The following is an 18,106-nucleotide window of genomic DNA, read 5'->3' as shown; positions in this document are numbered from 1 at the left end:
CCTGAACCCATACACTTCTATGCATGAACCGCACATGCTCACTGGAAAAGTCCAGTCAAATAAAGTGCTGACAGGACATTTCTATGTAGTTCTTGCTCTTGCTGCTACTGTGCTGTTATGGCAACACTAGTAAAATGACACCTCTACAGGTTTTTACGGTCAATAAAATGTGGTTATGGAGTTTAATTTAAAAGGTCCTACAAAATTAAATTACTTGAAAAAATAATAAATAATTATTATTACAAAGTGGTTCTGTGAGTATCCAGAATTTAGATTTTTGTCCAAGAATATTCAATTCGGTGAATCCCTTCATCCCAATTTGGTGCATCGGTTTTGGTATCATAATTAGCTTGTTTAATATTCTTAATTAGAAAATATATGAAATAATTTCTGTCCCTGTTGCATTTGATGATTCAGCTATGATAAAAAAGCTATATAATAGGGTATATAAGCTATATAATAGCTCTACTTTGTAAAATTCTAAAACATTAAAATGATGATGGCTTGATTACAATGATGATGATTTTTTTCACACAACCAAAATGCATGTCAAACTACATAAAAAATTAATAAGTATAAAGATTGCATATGATACACTGCACAGTGAAATATCAATCAATACTTGAACATTAATATTGTACATTAAAATATCCCTCTTGAGCCAGCTCTAAAATCTGACAACAGAAAGGGATGCCCATAATAAATCATTTTATATGATATATGTTGTCTACTTTCTTGTACTGATTGTCATAAAGTCTTGTAATGATTATGATTGTCAAAGTCATCTGGAATGCCAAAGAAAGTGTTCTTGCAGGACTCCCACAGTTCATCAAGATTCTTTGGATTCATCTTCAATGCCTCCTCCTTCTTCTTATCCCCGACATGCTCAATAATGTTCTTGCTGGTGACTGGGCTGGCCAATCCTGGAGCACCTTGACCTTCTTTGCTTTAAGGAATTTTGATGTGGAGGCTGAAGTATGAGAAGGAGCGCTATCCTGCTGAAGAATTTGCCCTCTCCTGTGGTTTGTAATGTAATAAGCAGAACAAATGTATTGAGACCTCAGGCTGTTGATGCTGCAGATCTCTGGCACGCCCCATACTGAATGTAACCCCAAACCATGATTTTTCCTTCAGCAAACTTGACTGATTTCTTTGAGAATCTTGGAACCATGTAGGCTCCAATAGGTCTTCTGCAGTATTTGTGATGATTGGGATGCAGTTCAACAAATGATTTAGTGGACAACAGAGATTGATAACAAGACATTTGTTGGGTAGTGTAGATGACACCCACTGAAAAACCTGTCATCACTTGAAAACTATTCTACTCATTAAAAAGATTTTATTGTGTTGAACACTAAATAAGATATTTTGAATATAGCTGAAAACCTGTAACCATTAGCTATGTTTCCATCCAAAAATGCGAATAAACTTTATGCGCAAAACTTGATTATCGCATAAAAGTTGTGCGAATAAAGCATCTTTTCCACGTTTTCATCCAACGAGTCAAAGCGAACAAAATCGTCACTTCCTGATTAACTGGCGCCAAATATCAACAGTAAAAACTGCATTTGCTGCAGTAGAAGAAGCTGCATCAATCTTTTCTAGATGAATGCACCTCAGACGACAATCCTGACAAGGAGTGAGCGCTCAGTGGCGTTTGAAGGTGTCAGACGCAGAGCACAGCCGCTCTTGATTCTGGAGGTCATTAATAATATAATAACATTAATACTGGAATGGTAAGACATTTATAATGACCAAAACAACATTTCAGATGTTTTATAATGTGCTCAGCCTGACGTTTTGTCCATTCACACACATTTTAAGCATCACATGATCTCTTTTAACAAAATCACATGACCTTTTTTAATGCGCATGCTGGAGTTTGTGCGGTAAAAGTGTTTCCATCGCAGTTTATGTGCATCTTTTCTTAACGAATAAAAAGTTTATCCTACCCAGTTAGGCGCATAAGTTTTTCATGAACATTTTCAAAATTTATGCGCATCATGGCGTTTCCATCAACTTTTTTATGCGCATTTGCAAAATAGTAAAATAGGTGGATGGAAACATAGCTATTGACTCGCACAGTAGAAAAAACAAATATTATGGAAGTCAAAAGTCAATACTCTTTTTTTGTTTTCAAACAAAACAATCTCACAGCAATTTGTAGCTTTTTGATTTAGCGGCTAATTTGTATTTGTACAATCTCAACCATGCGTTTTAGTATGATCTGTTTATTCCCCAATGAGGGTTACTACTAAAGGTGGGGCTCGGGGCATTTTTAAACAACTGAAATCACATGAATTTGAAATCAACCAACCACTTTTCTGACAAATAGTTATGTTTCCTCGAGATCGGACAAGTTTAACAGAGGAAAAAAAATCAAACAGGTTTAAAACCAGCAAAGAGTGAATAAATTAAAATGATTCAGTTTTACATGTATTATCCCTTTAACCAATGTCTATATGTTACTAAAAACACAAATCTTCGACTTTGCACAAAGAGCAAGGCTCAGATAGCAACGATAACATTTATACACAGACCTATTCACACCTAAACAGAAACTGATCTGTAAAATTGTGTAAATTTTGACCTATATGTTGTTTAGGAGCATGTGTCTATTGGCATTGGGCTTCTTTCAAAGCCTGATGTCTAATTAAGGCAGCCATTCTTTTCCATGGGTCATCTCTGCTTAGTGAAAGGAGGGCCAAATAAGCCAACACAAGTCAAAGGAGCATGCACTTTGACCTCTGATGGCGTAAATAATTAACACTCAAGTCTGCAGCATTTGTCCTGCAGTGCTGAGGGACTCGGAGCTGAAAACAAGGGCTAGAAAACGACTTAAATGACCCTCAGTTTTCAATAATAAAAAGAAACTGCTCAGCACAGCTCTATGAGCATCTGATTAACTCATGTTAGTCTATCCATGCTTCACCAAGCTTTACTGCAGATCAGTTCAGCGAGCGAAACGCTTTCCTCAATAAGCTGGAGCTTATATCAGCCTTTCATTTAGTTTCATATAGGTTTTCACAAGTCTATTATCACCATGAAAGCCACAGAGTAACATTATATGTGAGAAATATTATTACAGACTCTGTTATTCTATAATTAAGCATCTTGTTGTATTAGACTGTGCTTCTAGTGTGCGTTTTATTATTAGGGATAAGCAGAGCAATTATGAAATACTTTAAATAATGTTTTATTCCAAGGGCCACTACTTAAATAAAATATATAACCTGACAAACGTCTTATGGCCTATTAACGTTTTAGGAACAACAAATAATAACTTGACTTCTAGTTGATCATTTGGCATAATAAGTGGCTAATATGAAAGGCAAAGTCCTCTAGATTACGCTTACTTTAGCTAAATAAAATATAATCATGCCTTGATTTTTCATTATTTAATTAAGACAGTAAGGTCTGACTTTAAAAGTTGTCACTTAACAGAAATAATGTCCAGTATAGAATATAAAGTCATGGTGCAGCAGAAAAAGAATGAATATTGTGTATGACTCCCATGAGCTTGGAGGACTGCATCCATACATCTCTGCAATGGCTTAAATACGTATTAAAAAAGTAATCTGGAATGGCAAAGAAAGCGTTCTTGCAGGACTCACAGAGTTCATCGAGACTATTTGTATTTATCTTTAATGCCTCCTCCATTTTACCCCAGACATGCTCAATAAAGTTAATTTCTGGTGACTGAGCTGGCCAGTCCTAGAGCACCTTGACCTTCTTTGCTTTCAGGAACTTTGATGTGGTTTAGTGTAATGAGCAGCACAAATGTCTTGATACCTCAGGCTGTTGATGTTGTCATCCACTCTACAGATCTTTCACATGTCCCCATACTAAATGAAACTCCAAACCATGATTTTTCCTGTACCAAACTTGACTGATTTGTGATTCCAGGTTCCAATAGGTCTTCTGCAGTATTTGTGATGATTGGGATGCAGTTCAACAGATGATTTTTTTTTTTAAATTTACCTTCTGCCACTTTTCCAAGTGATCAACTAGAAGTCAAGTTATTATTTGTTGCTCTTACAACTGAAATCGACGACAAGACTTTTGTCAGGTAGTGTATATGTTATAAATGTTATGCTTATTCCACTACACTAAATAAAGTAACCCAAAATGAAATGTCACTTACAGTTTTATAATGCTAGAATACTATCATATAAATTGTTACGTTTTTAAAAATGATCATTATTATTTGCTAAAATTATTTTAATTTTATTTAAAAGTTATAAATTAACCAATGGTAAATAGCTCAAATTAGATAACATAAATAATGAAAATGTTGTTGCCATATCATATTAAACCAAAAGCTTGTTAAAGGATTAGTTCACCCAAAAATAAGATTCTGATATCATTTACCTGCCCTTCACTTGAAACAAACCTTTTTGAGTGTAACTATTGACTTTAATAGTATTTATTTATTTATTTTTTTCAAATCAAGTCAAAGTTAAAGATTTTCAGATTTCATAAAAATATATTTATGTTCAACAGAAAAAAGAAACTCATAATGGTTTGGAACCACATGAGGATAAGTACGCTTTCATTGTTTGGCAAACTATGCCTTTAAACTCTCTCAACATTGTCAGTATATAAAGATTAGTTTCTTCTACTAAAACAGAGCCATGGATTCCCTGTAACTGTGCCTTGTAAATGACAATAGCCCACCGAGAACAAGACACAAAACCTTGTATTGATTCTTCAATTGACGAGCCATCATCTGACGACCATACGTGCTCTACATAATCCCAGATGGTCATTCTTCCACAGTGGGCAGATCTAAAGACTGCAGCTGTTCTGCTGGAACAAACAGTCAAAGGGGTCAAAGTCAGTTTCCAACATCTGTAGCTAACCTGTGCACTGCGGTTTCATGTGAAAAATCCTGTTTGATCCCTTTAAAAGTCCATGAGATGGACGGCGTATTCAATATGCTGCTTCTTAAACATGACATGAGTATTTGGGGATCAGAAATCTCAATATAAATCAGTCTTTAGAAAATATGTGAAAAGCATATCCTCAATTAAATTACTTTTTTTATTAGCCTCACTAGCACACATGATTATTTTGTCCTAGAGGAGATACAGGAAAACCAATGCGTTGCTTCTGGAAAGCGAACAGAACTCTACTAATCCTTTAAGGATACTCAAAACACTTTTTCCTGATTTATTTTCACACAAGCAACCATTTTAAAGGGCATCTATCAAGCAAAATCAGCGTTTGAACAGAAATGTGTGTAGGTGTAGTGTATCCACATTTAAATTGGAGTAATAAAAACACGCCAAGTCTCTTTTTGTAAATTTCCCAACATTAATTAGGATCCAAACCCAAGCCATTTTTATACCCAGCGCTACATGACAAAGCACTGTGGTTTCCCCACACACTGTTGTTGATTAAAAGGTAAGTATTGACATGTCTCCATAGTATTGTGTATAAACATGTCCTCAAGACAGGATTTGCAAAGAAACTAGGAAAAAAGATCTGTTCCAACTCTCTGTGATCAAACTGCACTTCAAGAAGCACTAATTGGTACAATGTTTTTTTGTAGCATTTTGAACCATACTTTTTAAACTACATAATTCATAATCGATGGAATCAGCACATCAGCAAAGTACACTATAACGAATATAAACGAGGACTCTTTAATCACACAACAGGAGTCTACGTTTTTTTGGACTGTTTATTTGTACACTACAATACTTAACCATTTGGCGGGCATCCTGTCACATTTGCTGTGAATAGATGAGCAAAAACAGCACAACGTGTTAAACGTGAGCATGTGTTTTTGTGTGTTAGAACACAGCAAACATTATAACTGCATTTGTGTGCGGCTCATTCACCTTACAGTGGAATTTTTGACTGTGATATCATGTCTGAGTTGCTTTCAGTCTTTTTTTCTGTGTTTATTCATGACATCCGACTCAGAGTATCCTTTTCTGAAATGTCCCAAAGGTGGGCAAGGAGAATATTTTGAGTTGGCAGGGAGAAACTGCTCATTTTCATTTAAAGGCACAGGTGCAAAAGCGGTTACAATTCCTTCTGACCCAACAATGAACTTTTTCAACAAGGTATAATAAATTATCTGAGGGGTTGTTTGACCTGAAATTCAGTCTGATGACACTAAAAAAGTATTTTACATATGGTTAAATGGCCAAAATTGGAGCCCTTTAAATGATGTTGCATATATGTTCAGGTCATATCGGACCTGCGAATTTGGAATGCACCAAAATTAAAATACTAGGCAGAAACCGAAAGCAAGTTAAATCAGAGGGAACTAAGCTGAAAACTGTAAAGAGAGTGAAACCAAAGTGCAGAACACTGAACACGCAGAATTGCCTTTTTATCTCTCATTTTTTTGGTTGTTTTCTCTGTTGGCCAAAAAACTTGTCATTTTCTGTTTTAACTGAAAGAGAAAGATGGCCATTACTATTTAGCAGCCGAAAATTTAGTGCAGTCCTACCAGTAGTTTATAAAAAGGTGTCAACATAGTTTGCGTTAAATTACATATGGCGTCTATATATCTCACATCTCACACATTGTTAGACCTGGTTTTGTTACTGAACATGAATACATATTAATTAGGGCTGCATAATATATCATTTTAGCAGCAATACCACAATTTGTGTATCCGCAATGGTCCCATTGCAGGATCTGCAATTTAAAATTGGGATTATAATTGATTAGGAGCCACAGTTCAGAACATGGAACCATTGGAGATTTTTACCATAACAGAGCAATTGTTTATCATTTACATGTTTTTAAGCCATGTGACTGTATGAGCATATCAAAAGAGTTAAAGCATTCAGGCACAAGGAATTGTAGTTTGAAACTTTAATAAAAAAACATTTATTGAATTATTTATACAATGAAGATGCCATGTAGTGCTATTTTACCTTTGATTTTTACATTTCTGTACCAGACTTCTTACCAAATAGAGCTATTTAGGTCATCTGGTGAAATTGTATTTATATCGCAGAAAAACAAGGGTGAATTGCTTTAAGTTGGAAAATCTGAACTTCAGCAGACATTCGCACTGCGTTAACCAATCAGGAGCTAGTAGGGGCATTATTATGACGTAGCGCCTGTTGTTGTGGTCCCGGGGAAAATCCTACTGCCTACCAGGTGTTGCCAGATGTAGCTGACTGATTCCAGCCCAAAAAAAATGCTTAAATGCAAAAACATACAACAACAAAAAAATGCCCAGTCATCTATAAGAACAAAGGAGGCGGGTATTGAAAGTATTAAAAGTATTTCATTAGTATGTCATTTTATATCCGCACAATCGTGCTCAAAACCACCCAATTGGGTGGGAAACCGCCCAATCTGGTAACACTGCTGCCGACACATGACAACAGTTCATCAAACTGGGTTCAGCTCAGTCAGAAGCACCGCTGAAAGCCTCCATCATGCAGGTATAGTTTCTGAATGAGTTGATGAACTCACAGAGCTGGTTGCACCTTAGAATGGACCTAGTGGACTCAGACATGGCTCCAAACAAATCAAAGCTGTTTTTCAGCCTTCATAGAGCACATAAACATTACTATTTTCTCAATAAAATCCATGTTAGCCATTAAGCAATGAAGCTAGAGTCACTGAGCAGACAGAAGCCTTGCCCATCACCCGAATCCGGGACTATTGTGAAATGAATTTAACGCAAATGAAGTCAATTTGACGCGTGAATTAAAACTCAAAATTTTCACGCGTCTATTTACAAGCGAATTGCATGATTTATTCGCACGTTCTGTGCCTGATGTGAACTCAGCATAAGAAGATAAGATAATCACTCTTTTTTTCTATGAAACTGAAATTATTTATGTTGCTTTCTTATAAATATGTTGGTTTCTTGGACCATTTCTGAACAACAATTATAACTATTATAATAATCTAATTATTCTAATGGTGTTGGAAATACAGGAAATTGTCTGCTTATATTTTCTTACATATTTATTTCATACAAAGTATGATATAAAGTATAAGAAACACAAACCAGTTTTTCAATAAATGAGCACCAATATACAAACATAATACAGTGATGATAATAGATATGATTCACACATTTTTTAAGCAATTTTCTGCTGGAAAACTCTAATTAATTGCTGTAATATTGTTTGGAGCAGATTTATAATAGTTCTCTGGAACTGACTGGATTTCTGGCATACGCTGTGGCTAATCTTACACTGCCAATAAAAACAACATCAAATAAAACGCTAAACATCAGCCCTATCAATGCCAAAAAACAACTAGAATTTACAAGCAGATAAAGAATCACATTAATCTGCATTAGAAAGAGAACTCCTCACAAAAGTGCACAACCGACCACTTGTGAAAGGTAACAGGGATTTAAATGCTGAAACGAATGATGTGCACAGCTTGAGCCGTGACACAACAGTAAATTCATAACGAGTGTATGGATCTTTCTAAGCATTCACAAACATTATACAGCAACGGCAATACATCTCTCTTCCAGCTCTATGCTCCCATCGGCTCAGACCTATCGATTTCTCAGGACTATCCTAACACAAGATCTTTCAATATCAAAGCTTGTTTGTGATACAAGCACCATATTATATGGACTTAAAACACAATCCAGACCAAAGCTGATCAAAAGTGTTTTGGAGTGTAAAGTATGGAAAGTATCTGGCCTGCAGACAAAACTCAAGAAAAAAAATCTGTATGAGACACAGGTAATAGATTCACCCTCCGGCTGACTGCCAGCTCATCTTCACACGAGTTCTCTACAACTTTATTAAAGATAAAAGCTATTGTTACTGAAAGAAGAATTTGTCTGTATTTTTTTAACAGCCGGATCTGGCAAGAAAAACGTAACTATTTAGAGTATCGTCAGGAAAGTGGCTAATTCGTACACACACAAAATAAAAGACTAATTAGATTTACACATTTTTTAAAGATAACTGGGTGCAAACAATTGTCACAGGCTGAATTTAAACACACAAATTAAATTTAGTAATGGTAAATTTAACTAGTTTGTTTAAATTCATCCTTTATTAAAGTGGTCTAGAGAGCTTAATGTGCTGTAATTTGAGAAATCACGAGCAATTACAAAAAAAACGGCCAGCAAATTAATAAAAGATCTCCATTTGTTTGAGAGAAAACATGCTGCCAATCGTTACAATGCATTCAAATAAAAAAAAGATTAAATAACAAATAAATTAAAAAAAAAACGTGCTGCATTTTTTTTTCAACGCAAATAAATAAATATAACACACTGAATTCTCACAGTGCAAACAATTTCCAAAAACGGGCTGCATTTTCTTACAATACTTGCAAAAACATCTGAACACAATGCAAATGTATCATGAGGACCCTAAAACGTGATGGAGACCGCTATGTCGTGACTATTGCTTAGTGAAGTTGTAGGGGATCTTTAAAAGGGGAGTTTTTTTTTGTTTATTTTAACATCCTGATTCCCTTGTCTTTTGTATTTTATTAGCCTAAATTAACATAACCTAAACAGTCACGTTTTAGGGTCTCTTTGAAACATTTCCATTGTGTTCTGTGTTAATTGTTTGCACTGTGAGAGAATGCAGCGTTTTATTAATTTGTTATCATTGTGAGAAAATGCAGCACGTTTTGTAAATTGTTTGCGTTGTGAGAGAATGCAGAGCGTATAATTAAATTGCTTGCAATGTGACAAAATGCTGCACGTTTTGTAAACTGTTTGCGTTGTGAGAAAATGCAGCACATTTGGTCAATTGTTTGCGTTGTGAGAGAATGCAGAGCGTATTACTAATTTGTTTGCATTGTGAGAAATCGCAGCACGTTTGGTCAATTGTTTGCTTTGTGAGAGAATGCAGAGCATATTATTAATTTGTTTGCTTTGTGAGAAAATTCAGCATATTTCGTCAATTGTTTGCAATGTGAGAGAATGCAGCACGTTTCGTAAATTTTTTGTGCTGAGAGAATGCAATGCATTTTATTAAATTGTTTGCATTACTAGAAAATGCAGCATTTTATTAATTGCTTGCATTGTAAGAAAATACAGCGCACTTCGTAAATTGCGCTGAGAGAATACATTGCGTTGTAATAATTTGTTTGCATTGTGTGAAAATACAGCAGGTTTCGTAAATTGTTTGCGTTGTGAGAGAATGCAGCACATTTTGTAAATAGTTTGCGCTGAGAGAATGCAGCGCGTTTTATTCATTTATTTACATTGTGAGAAGATGCAGTGTGTTTTTTAAAAATGTGTTTGCGTTTTAATGATTTTTAGCATTTGTATTGTTAAACGGAATGAAGAGGTTTTCTTAATTTGCTGACGTTTTTTGTAGTTGCATGTGTTTCCTTAAATTGCAGCACGTTTGTCTCTCTCGGCCACCATACTATATAAATTGTTTGCAACCAATTATATAAAAAAAGTAGTAAATCCAACAAATATGTTTTGCAGTGTACAAAGTCGTACGATTTCATTTTTACGGGTTGTAAAAAAAAAAAGGTGTACCCCCAAACACCACCCCTAACTGAGCATATCGTACAATTAATACAAATTAGCCACTAAATCAAAAAGTTATGAATATTACGAGTTTTTGGTTTTGAAGCCTGGTACGCTTGCGTTATCTGAAGCCTGGTACGTTTGCGTCATCACAGTGACAGCTGTCGCAAGGTTACAACAGTCAGGGAGGAGATTCAAATCTATTGGAGAAATGTTGCTTTGGTCTCTTAAATTTGAACTTTGGAATTAAAAAATGTACTTTTGTTTTGAAAGTGCCAAGGTGAAAAAGGAGTTTATCATGAACATGATGTAAAGGTTCAAATGAGTGAGAAGAAAGTTGTTTTCTGCTTAAGTTTAGCAGAAATGTATATTACCTGTTCTTGCAGCATGTCATTTAATGTTGCATGATAAAGGAAAAAACCGACAATGCAATATTTGTTTTTCTGCGATATACCTTGATGATTTCATAACTATTGCTAGAGATGTGACAAAACGATTATTCACACGACGAGACAAGACACAAAATAGGGTTCATGTGAACGAGACAAGACTTTTACACTATTTCTAGGAAATCCTCAATGATGAAATATATGAATGGAAAATAAAAAAAAAACACTTTATGACTTGTAATGAATGTTATTATACTGTAATTAAGGAAAGTAAAGGACATTATATTTTATTTATCACTATATTTAGCTAATATATAAACAGAAAATAGTCTTGATATATAATTTCAAATATTAGCAAAATATTTGCTTATAATTGGTGAAAAAAGTGGTTATTTATTAAAAAGCACTTGATTAGAGTTTCAAATATAATCCTGCCTCCAATTTTTAATACTAATTTCACCCTCACACTCCATCATGCTAACATCACAACTCACAAGACACAATTTTCACCTCGACGAGAAAAAATTGTGACACAAGATCTCGTCACACCCTAACTTTTACCATTAGGAAAGAATTCAAATTTTGTATTGTGATAATTTTACAGGGAGTGCATAGAGAGTGTGCTTGTTATAAAGTATAATAAAGAAACTACTAGCATAAATGTAATAGACAGTGCTATATAGTTTACTGGACATTCTTACAGTATTGAGGTCGATTTTAAAAAATATATAAAGCAATCAAACAAAGTAATCAAATGTAAAATAACACTGTAAAGCCATCATTGTAATTAAAAATACAATTAATCTTTGTTAAAGCTACAAATGATATAATTTCTTGTGCCCAGATCAATTTCCTGGCTAATTATAACCACAACTCAAATTTATAGATTCTGCGTAGTGAATATTGCAATATTGATGCTTAGACACTATATTGTGCAGTCCTAATGACAGTTATATGTATTAGTAATCAAACTACTATGAGGTAATCACACTCACCGTACCCCAGACTACCCCTCTCAGGTGGTTTCCAGTATGTCTCAAAAATGGCCATCAGAGATTAGATAACGGTGTTCATATACTAGCCAAACAAATCAAACTCTGATGTCAAACCGCCCCAGGTGCACAGCAAAAGTGCTCATTAAATGATTTTCAACATATTTTGGGCATGTCGGTGGGTGTCTATTTGATCAGTCTAACATTGACTGACTGTCTTTTTAATTACATTACACTTCTTTCTTAGATCACAACGTTTAGGTTTCCTTCTAACTGATGGTTCCTTATAAAAATATAGTGTGCATTTTGTTTGTCTTTCCAAGTGTTAGTCTTCATTTGAGACTATATCCAGATTCCTTATAAATGCTACAAATACATTTAATTTCCTTTCACACACACTGAATTAGTGGACAATAGGTTCCCTGGATTGTAAAGTACTTTTCTTGTACTATATGACTCAATAGCCAGAGCTCATTGGTATACAAATTTATTTACACTGCCAAGATGTGAAAAAGAATGCCATTGTTTTAATATGTACAATTATACAACATTCATTAAAAAAAACATCAACAATGCAAAATAAATATTAAAGTGAATTGAAGTAAATCGGTGGTGAAAGTGAAATTTAACCTGTAACAATAAATTGTATTCAAATGTAGACTTAAATGATGACATAACTGGGTTTTGATACAAAATTACAATGGAATTATACAGTTGAAGAGTACAAACATTTCTATGTAGATGGATACAAGACAATGAAGATTAGTAAGACATTTGGTCTCTACTTAATTAAAACATAGTGGAATTATTAAATAATCCAGGACCAGTTGGAAAATTAAGTGAAAGATGGCATGTAATATTAACACCACGATACTTTGATATATGATAACATTTCCATTGTAACTTTATATTGTCCTACAACATACTTACAACACTAAAGTACTTGTTCACACCAAGATATTGGTGTTTTAAAGAGGACAAATGCACTCCATTTTCATTCAGACACAATAGGCTCCTTCAGCTTTGGCTGTACTGTAGGTCTGAATAACCATATCATATTAACATACCAATATACTCACATGACCAAAGCATTTAGAAGAGTACCCCAACTATGACTGAAGCCACAAAAATTAGAGGGTCCATTAAATGGCATAACATATTTTCAACGGGTGGCCGAAAATTCAATACATCTCGAATATGATGAAGAGCCTTTTTTTGTCACAACACTATTACATGCAGCAAAATTGGAGCCCTCCGACCATACACAAACATCCCACATTTCAGGGGACGACAGGTCAGTCGAAAGATAGCATAGAAAAATAGAAAATAAGAGACATTTTGGGAAACAGGAGGTAAAAAGACCCTCCCAAACTGTCCTTAAAGTAGGGCAATATCAACACACTTTTAGATTCCCATCCGCTTGTTAAGTGAAATTTCACGCAAAGCAGCTTTCGGGTCCAATCGCTATATCAAACTGTATGGGGAGACTCAACAATGGGTAATAATAAAGGTTTACAAATCGCTGTAATACTTCTGAAAATCACACTCGTGATATACATGTGCATGCCTAATATCCGATGGCCAAAAAGTGATAATTTTTTAATAATTTGTAAAAATTTTGGTATTTGTAATTCAGCAAGCCCAGAGACAAATGTGTACACCATGATTTTATACAAAATTCACCTTAATGCGTGATATGACCAAAAAGTGTACATAAACAAATATTTTCTCAATACAAATGAGTAGCAGCTTGGACCCAAAAACAGAATTCCATACGTCACCAATATGTCACGACTTAAGAAGCGGATTGTTGCACATTTCTGCTGTGTGATTAGATCTTAGATCAATATAGAGGAAAAAAAGTCCAGAGCTTCTCATTGTTATTGACATAAATTGTACCGCGATCCGATATAATATCGCTTATCGGCCTAGCTCTAAGTAAAGGTGATATCACTAAATGCTACTGTTTTTATTGAAGGAAAAGCAGTGTTGGTTAGTCACAGAGCTAATAATCATAAAGCAAATCAAAAGTGATGAACCAAGCAGAATCTTTTTTTCTGAAACCCTGGGAAAACATGGCATAAAAAAATGTCAATACCATGGTCGTTTGATTATATTACTACATTTACATTGTACTAGAAAGTACTTGTATGGAATAACAAAGTACTTGCTCAAAACAAGATATTATTGTAACTTGCATACAAAAATCATATAATGTAATCACTGCAGCATATCCACAAACACATGGTATTACCTTAGTACCTTTGGTCACAGTGTATGGTGAGGCTCTAAAAATGAGTGACTGCTGAAACCTGTATTATATGGAGTTTTTGCATTTCACTTCTTTCAAAGATAATAAAAGTCTGTTTTTTTTATTTCAACTTTCTAAAAATGTTTTATTTTTCTGTGTTTCAATCCTGGTATTCACATGAGGGTGAATGATATTATTGAGTCTTTTTAAAAATGATACAATTAGCCAAATGCACTTAATTTTCATTCGCAATCACACAAAAACTGAATAGTGCACATTAAGTCTCAGCTGAAAAGAAAATTAAAGGTACTGAATGACTGAATAGTCAACACCATGGCCAAGAATTCAATGGTGTTCATATGATAAACTATGGTGAAATAATGGTACAACACAACAACATTTTATGTCAACGTTAGGGGACAAAATTAATTTGGAAATTTGAAGTAAATCTGTGGTGAAATTTAAATGTGCCTGCAACAACAAATAATGTCCAATTTACCTTAAAAGACTTTGAAATTTTAGATTTAGTGTACACTAGGGCTGCACGATATTTGATCTAACACTGCATTATATATTTTTTTATTCTGCGATATTTATTGCGATATAAATACAATTTCACCAGAAGACTTAATATCTTTATTTGGAAAGAATTTATAATGTCATATTGATTACGTTAGATGATTTTGCAGTGGGAGTGCATCTCCATAAAATCTAATAAACAATCAATACAATTTTTGGGGGTCCCTGACTAGGCATGGGACGATACAGTTTTTAAGATATACTGCCGTTTGGAAAAGTCAAGGTTTTAAAACCTCCAAAATTTTCTGCTATATCGTTCTAATGGTATATGCAAGTTTTTTGTATTATGAAAACAGTATCTCTGGTAGAAAAGATGTCCAAGATTAAAGATAGTCATTTAAAATTGTAAAGAAATCTATGTTTTTGAAACTAATGTGGAGAGCAGAAGTCCATGATTCATTTGAACTACTTAGCCTGACATGTTTTCTGCTCCAAACTATTTTAAATGTTTCTTAAAATAAAATATATTGTGTTCAATGGCAAAAAAAGTTTTTGTTTTTTACCCAGATATTTAAAAATAATATATTTTTGAGCAGTAATCACAATACTGTGAAACCGTGATTTTTTTCTCCAAGGTTATCATACCTTCAGAATCTTATACCGGCCCATGCCTATCCCTGACACATTTTCATTGTTGTCTGTGCTATTCTCAGTGTGTTTCTCTATTTGCATGTGTTGTGAGTATGTTCATGCACCCGTTTAGTCAGAAATTGATTAATTAATGTTTACTATTTGGATCTCCATAAAATCTAATAAACAACCTACAAACTTTTTGGGGTCCCCTTGCACATTTCTGTTGCAGTGCATTTCTATATTTGCATCCATAACAATATATAAATACAATCAAGAAAAAATTTACAATTGAAATAAAGTGTTTTATCGTTTTCCGAGTCTAACGATAATCCAGTGCAGTAACTTAAATGATAAAACTATCTAGCTATAAACTTAATTATAATTAGGGTCACAAATGGAACAATTTCTTATACCGGAATGCTTTTAAAATCATTATACAATCACAGGCATCAAAAATACATGCAAGTAATAACTTAACATTGCATACATCCTGTCATAAGACTATTGCGAATGATCACATTGCGATATCGATGCTGAAACAAAATATTGTAAGATATTGAATAATATCATAAATAAGGATTTTTAGGAGAATAAGTGAAAGACAGTGTAGATTAGCTACATAGTTTATAACTACCATCATAAAGCAAATACATAGGGTCTCTATACTACAGACAGTGGTAAACCCTGAAGAACCATTCAATCTTTTTTTTTTTTAACCAATAAACAAGAATGTATATCCAAAATATGGAATAAAAGGTTAATAACTCTGTATTCTACTTTGGGATTGGGATTGTGCAGTGGTATATCAAAGTACTTGTTCAAATTTACATGATATTATCATGGTTCACGTGCCAAAAACATAATCAAGGTAATGTGCCCAAATATCCACTGTTATACCATGGTATCTTTTGTTAATGTGTGGTGCTGCTCTGAAGACGAGTGACTGTTATGGAGTTCTGGAGTGAGTTCTGTGCTTGAAAGCAGTGATTCACTCTGAATCTGCTGATACTCACACATCCTTTGACATTCAAAACATACTCGAGCTCTTCCACAGAAAACTGCAACTCCGGCATAAACAAGCCAGTGCTGTTTTAAAAGTCGACGTGCTTGTTAATTCTCACACCTTGTAAGAAATACACGAATATTCCTTCTGTAATCGATTAAACGGGTACTCGTTGTTCGATTCGCCGCACCTAACGCGCGGTTCAAACGCATTGGTCCGTGCTTCTCTTAAGGAAATGACTCGCTAAGATGGTCAAAGCATGTGTGAGCCATGACAACCGAGCTAAGCTAACGGGCTAAAGCACCTCCAATCTCCATCTGCACCAATAAAACACCACCCCCTACCCACACACACACACACCATACACATACATACATTCACACACACGCACACTTATACACACACACAAAAGAAAATGCATTAAATCCAAGCGCCACTTACCCCGCACGCAAACCCCTATCCAGAGAATACTTATGTACATTCCATAGAGGATGGTGGAAAGGCCTCTGGATTTGCCTGCGGAATTCCAGAAATGATCCCAAAGCGGAGCACTTTCCAACACATCCAAGCAACTAGAGAAAGGGAAGGCCAGCAGCCATCACACTCCTAAAGATCCCGTTCAGAAATGGAAACACTGCCTTGAAACTGGCATCGCAGGATCTAAATCTCAAAGCTTTCGTCAAATGCGCCTTTCCTAAACTCCAAGACGATAAATCCAACATCCCGGCACGTCCATTTTCAAGTATATTCATTCATTTTTCCCTTGAGTTGAGTCCTAGATCCCTCGCTCCTTTCTGTAAGGGAGATACAATGTAACTAAAGGGCAGGAGGAGGAAGCGCCAGGAAATCCAGGAGAACGATCCGGATGGATTGAACCAAGCGCGCGGCGTGTCATAAGACGCGGAAACTGGATCAACGCTTCCATTCCATTCCTGCCAAGAATTCTTCCTGAAACCTTCAACAACATGTTTGAGTGAGTGGAATGAGTTCAGCACATTTCAAGACGCTTTCACTAACGTGGCGTCTTTTGTTTGGAACTTTTTAGCTTCTCACCTACTGGTGTTGTTTATTGACTTATGTAAGAAATGCTATTTTTTACATAATCATATTTCTACATATACTACACAAATAGTATGAGATCAGTATTTTTTACAGAAACAAATTAATATTTTTTAAATAGTTATTAAATAGTATGAAAAGGGACAGTAAAGATGTTTTTTATTTACATAAGGTTCCAATAAACGCTGTTGTGTTCAACTATTTATAAGAGAATCCTGGAAAAATATTTTACTGTTTTCACAGATTTTTTAAGCAGCAGAATCATTTTCACATTAAGAATGAAAAGCATTTCTTTATTACCAGACCAGAATATTCTAAAAGATTATGTGACAGCAAAGACTGGAGAAATGACTGCTAAAAGTTCAGCTGTGCTGTTAAATAAGTAATAATTATTAAGTAAATAAATAATATCTATCTATCTATCTATCTATCTATCTATCTATCTATCTATCTATCTATCTATCTATCTATCTATCTATCTATCTATCTATCTATCTATCTATCTATCTATCTATATCTATATATATATATATATATATATATATATATATATATATATATATAAATTAGGTTGTCACAGTGGCTCAGTGGTTAGCTCTGTTGCCTCACAGCAAGAAGGTCGCTGGTCGGAGACCCGGCTGGGTCAGTTGGCATTTCTCTGTGGAGTTTGCATGTTCTCCCTGTATTGGTGTGGGTTGCATCCCTTCCTTCAGTCCAAAAACATGCGGTATAGGTGAATTAAATGAGCTACACTACATGACAAAAATCTTGTCACTTATCTAAGTTTTAGTAACAACAAATTATAAC

At 34.6% G+C, this 18,106-nt stretch overlaps 1 protein-coding gene across 4 annotated transcripts in view; it reads right to left on the bottom strand.

Moving 5' to 3' along the window:
- Nucleotides 1-17,058, bottom strand: part of znf609b (zinc finger protein 609b) — a 108,865-nt gene extending 91,807 nt beyond the window's left edge. For 3 of the 4 annotated variants that reach the window (XM_087259421.1, XM_087259423.1, XM_087259422.1), the window contains exon 1: nucleotides 16,682-17,058. The gene's annotated coding sequence lies outside the window, so the exon portion shown is untranslated. 4 annotated transcript variants of the gene reach the window in all.
- Between the last annotated feature and the right edge of the window lie 1,048 nt (nucleotides 17,059-18,106).

This window comes from Danio rerio, chromosome 7, assembly GCF_052040795.2.
Source record: "Danio rerio strain M-AB ecotype USA chromosome 7, GRCz13ab, whole genome shotgun sequence".
Classification (NCBI taxonomy): Eukaryota; Metazoa; Chordata; class Actinopteri; order Cypriniformes; family Danionidae; genus Danio; species Danio rerio.
This window is presented reverse-complemented; position numbering and strand designations above follow the sequence as displayed.